The sequence below is a fragment of the Peromyscus maniculatus genome, chromosome 1 (assembly GCF_049852395.1).
Source record: "Peromyscus maniculatus bairdii isolate BWxNUB_F1_BW_parent chromosome 1, HU_Pman_BW_mat_3.1, whole genome shotgun sequence".
Lineage (NCBI taxonomy): Eukaryota > Metazoa > Chordata > Mammalia > Rodentia > Cricetidae > Peromyscus > Peromyscus maniculatus.
Window position 1 is genome coordinate 90,749,223 of NC_134852.1, and position 4,963 is coordinate 90,754,185.

Here is a 4,963-nt window from a genome sequence, read left to right on the forward strand (position 1 = left end):
GCCTCCCAGAATCTGGTCCCCTCACCCACAATCCTTTGCCTCAGAAATCCCCACTGGTCCTTCAGGACCTGGCTTGAGTGTGGCCTCCAGGGATATTCAGATCCCCTCGTCAGGAGGGACAGGAGGTCGTTGGAGGTATGCTACTCAATTAGCTTTAGGGTCTTGGGACACTTGTTCAGTCTCTCTTCCATTTCTCTGTGGGGTGGAAAGGGAATGATAATGGCCCTACCTCATAGGTTGTGAAGATCTGTCACATTAATGACAGCACGTGCCTAGCACAGCTTGGCACAAAGGAATGTTCCATGTTGGCTGTTGGGGAGTAGTTTGTCCTCTCCTGTCCAGAGCAGCTGCTAATTGCTGGGTTTTAGTTCCTCTGACCAGGGATGGGAAGACTAGTGGTTAGAACTTCCGGACCTCACAGCATCTGGCCCAGCTGAGGTCCTGTGGTAACTTCATCACCATTCAGATCTGCTCTAAGAAGACAGGACTTCTGGCCATCGTACAGTTACAAACACTGACCCTGGCCCGTGCCCCAGGTGTAAGGGATGCTTTGCCGTGGCTGGTGACCCTCCTGAGGTCTCTTTCCCACCTAACTCTCTCCCTGTACCCAGCCTCCTGCCACCTCTAACAGCCCTTCAAGGGAAAGCTATGAGGCATTGGAGTGGGGGAGGGGCAGGGAGGGGCAAGCAGTGATGTTGAGATGTCACATCCAGGGCAGGCGGAAAGGGTCCTCGTGTGCTGAAGGGGATCCTGGGAGTCCACAGGGCAGGAGACAGCGGATGGTGTGTGTCATGTGCCTGAACTGATGACACTACTGTTCCTAGGGAGCTCTGTCCCTAAGTGCCATGTCTAATGCTTGTCCCATGTGCCCCATGCTGAGTGACATACCACAGCGGGTGGGTGGTGTGCTGGCAGTGATCAAGGTGCTTGAGACCCTTCCTTACCCGAATCAACTCAGTCCTCTGAAGTCTCAGTGCCCCATCCAAGCAGAGGGACAGGGACATAGCCCCTGCTTACCGTTTGAAGGGAAGAATGAATCCATGGAGTGGCATGGGACAGAGGGACAGAGAGGACTCAGATCCCTACTGCTCACTTGTAAGCTGGATGGCTTTGGGCAGATCACTTAGCTTCTCCGCGTCTCTGTATTCTGGGTTGTGAATTAGGACGTGTGGCACACTGACCATTGCAGTCATAAGGGCTCAATAAACCGGTGAGAACTTTCTCCAGGTCTCCATCCACCGCTGAATCTGCCTGACACCACCGGTCCCACTCTTCAAAACTCCATCTCCCAGATTCCCCGTCTCTCACGAATTGCTCAAGCCTCAGCCTGCCCTAGAAGCCCAGTTTCATGGAGGTCTCCTCGGGATGCCTCTCCCGTCCAACCCTCTCTCTGTGGCCCTTGTCTCCCTCCCCATCGTCAATCCCACCCATTAGTTCAGTTCTCCCCAGGGGACCATCCAGGCTGGAAGTTTCTGGAATGTGGTAGATAAAGGCCCCTGCACTGGAGAAGTAGCTCAGCTGATTATTTTATGTAGGCTCCGGATCCCATAGTCAGCAGTAGGAGCGTGAGGGAAGAGCCCTAGACCAGTGAGGAGGGCCCCAGAAGCCTGCTGGTTCCCACATTACCTGCCCCTGCCTGCTCCCTGGAGAAAGGTCCCAGTCCCTCCCATTTCCCAGCCAGGAATCCTGCTGGTTCCCACATTACCACATGAATGGGGCACATGCCCCCCTGTCCACTTGAGCAAACAATTTGGCTAGCAAATTGACATAATTACCAAAGACCGGGAAGAAAGAAGCCCCCACCCCTTGGCCCCCCAGAGGGTGGCTCCTGCAGAGTTCCTCCGGGGCTTTGTAGGCTGGGGCGCTCAGGGCTGATTAGGGACCTTGTGGCCTTTTCAAGAGCCCTAAGTGATTGGTCCCCTTAATCTGATTACAATTTGCAGAGCCCCTCCAGCCGCCTCTGAAGGGCTGCTCTTGAGCACCCTGCTCGATCAGCCCTCAAGTACACACACACACACACACACACACACACACACACACACACACACACTGATATATTAGGCTGCCTATTTTTAAAGCGTCCTACATACATACTACACCCAGGCCGGAGCAGCTGTGCGCACTCCTCCAGGCATAACTACTCATCGCCCACCCATCCCTCCTCCAGGTGGCCTCCTCAGCACCCAGGACCAGGCCGTGGGACCCCATCAAGGGCAGACTGTCTCCTCAGTAGCTTTGTCTGGGCTCCCGGGGCCTGGCTCCCAGGGGATTAGTCTCAGCAGGCAATCTGGACACGGAGCGGGTTGCTCCAGCCCCTGCCTGGGAACCCCGCTCACGGCCGGCAGTCAATGGTCCAGGCACTCCATATCCAATGGGGAGCTCTTAATTCCCTTGGCCCAGTGACAATGGTGCCTTTTCCCATCCTTGCTGCTGCCTGTCCCCGGCCTCGGCCTGGCCTCCTACCCTCACTATTTCTCTCTGGCGGCCAAGTACCCCCTCTCTCGGTATAGATAGGGCTTGTGTGGGGCTCTCCAGGGTGACCTCCACCTTGACATACCATCCTTGGGGAACCCCTGCCTGGAAACTCAATGAGAATAGGGGTTGCATGTTGGAACCCCACACAGTTCAGCCCATCCTGAAAATGGGGGGACTGAAGGCTGGGCCTGAAGTCAGAGTCTGGAACAAGGGGCTAGGGGCACGCACCAGAATCAGAGGCCCGTGTCTCACCTCAGGCTGTCTTTAAGAACATGCCTACTTAGCCTGGCGGTGGTGACACATGCCTTTGATCCCAGAGCTCAGGAGGCAGAGGCAAGCGGGTCTCTGAGTTCGAGGCCAGCCTGGTCTATTGAGTGAGTTCCAAGACAGCCAGGACTACATGGAGAAATCCTGTCTTAGAGAGAGAAAGAGAGAGAGAGAGAGAGAGAGAGAGAGAGAGAGAGAGAGAGAGAGAGAGAGAGCGAGCTTGGGAGACTGAGGTAGGCTAGATACGGAATTCCAGGCCAATCTGAACTGTATAGTGAGACCTTCTCTCCCCATCCCACCACAGTGACTTAAGTAGGGTGTTATGGTCTCTCGACCTCAGTTTCCCCACAGTGGTAAACTTGGAAGGCTACAGCCACTCTCTTGGAGTGGCCGGAAAGTTAAATGACTGGGTGTGTAAGGGAGGGCTTCAGCATAGTGCCCAGCTTAGCGCTCAGTGCGCACAGGGGGGGGAAACCTGAAACACATCCATAGGACACTGGCCGGGCAGCCCTGGCGGACCCGCCAGCTCCCTGGGAACCTTTACAGTCCAGTTTCCTGGTACAGTGCCCTAGCCCCCAGCGCTGTGAGACCTCATTCCTGTTCACATCACGTTAAGGCCACCTCTGCCCAGCTCGCTCCGAGGCAGCCTGATGTTGCCCGAGGGCAGAAGTCTGTCGGTGGTTGTCCTCGGTGCCCAAGTCCTGTGATCAGCGGATCGCGGGGGGAGCGCCACACCCCAGTTCCCTTAAAGCCTGGCCCACCATTGGTTTTTTATCAGTTTGGGAGACGGTTCACAGAGACCCGACGTGTGGCCCTCCCGGAGGATCGTGTTCCCTCCCCTCCGAGGCCACCCCGCCTCCCGGACCCTGCCCCTGTCTGTATCCTTCGCAGATCTCTTCCCACGCTCCCGGCACCCCACCATCTGCACGGCCCCTCCCAGACCCCAAACCCGTCCCTTGCTGCCCTCCCTCACCTCGCCCCTGCACTCCGCCACCTGCACCCCATTTTTTTTGTCCCCTCCCAAACTCCGCCTCTGCACCTCACCACCTGCGCCCCTCCCACACCCCGCCCCTGCACCCCGCCCCGGCCCAGCAGGGACCCGCTGGGCGGGACCGCGCGCGGCCGTGGGGGAGGGGCCGGGCCGATCAGCTGGAATCAAAGCCGCCGCCCCCCTCCCCCGCCACCCTGTCCCCCTGCCGAGCCGCCGCGCACCTCCTCCTTTGTCACAATGTTTTTCAAGCCGGTGAAGCAAACTGTCCAATTAGAGCCGGGGCCTCCGGCTTCCATCTTTGCCGACGTTTAATTAACATGCTCCTCTTGGCAGCTGCTGACAAGTTCCAGAAACAGGTTGTAAAGGGTTTTTGTCTTTACCCAGCATGGAAAATAAGGGGTGTTACATCGCGGAACATGAATAGGTGGTACTTCAGCTTCCTCCTTCTCTCCTCCCCGCCTCCCCCCTGCTCTGCAAAGGAGGGGGGGGGACGGAGCCCTGAGTGTTCGTGTAGGCGCGTGTATGTGTGTGAGTGAGTGAGTGAGTGAGTGTGTGAACTGCCAGGGAGGCGGGGAGAGAGACCAGTCCCTGCCTCTCTTTATCCCTTCCTTCCCAGGAACCTCTGCTCCACAAAAGCTTTGGGGTTCTTTGCTCTGCAGCCTGCACACTTTCCCCCTTCCCTCTCTGCTAGCTAAAGCCAAGCTCGGCATCTTGATTCCTGTCCGTGAGTTTTGCCCATGCCATCCCCTGGTTACTTACGCTTCCGATAACTCCCGTTCATCCTCCACAACCCCAGCAGGCTACCACCTAGTCGCAGACTGTCTCCGCAAGCACGCCTGTCTGTCTAGTCTACCTGTCCATTCCACAGATGGGAATTTAAGGACCGGAAACTTCCCCCCGCTGCACAGCAGGAGTGTGGCTGGTCTGGCTGGCAGAGGAAGGAGGGCTAAGGGAAGCCGACGGGGTGGGGAGCCCTCCCTCCCTCTCCCTAGCCCTCTGGAATGTACTGGAGCAAGTTAGTGGCCTTCTCACCAGTGTGGACCATTAACGTGAGGGAAGAGGGGTGCTTGGAGGAAAATGCAGTCTGGCCTGGGTTCCTGGGCCTCCCAGGCTGGATGAACTTCTTGTAGAGAGAGCGGCCCTTTGGGCAAGGGTCTGGGCCAGGCAGGAGGCCAGGTTCTCTGGGACCCTAAATCTCTCACAGAGGCCCTACCAGAGCATTCACACCCA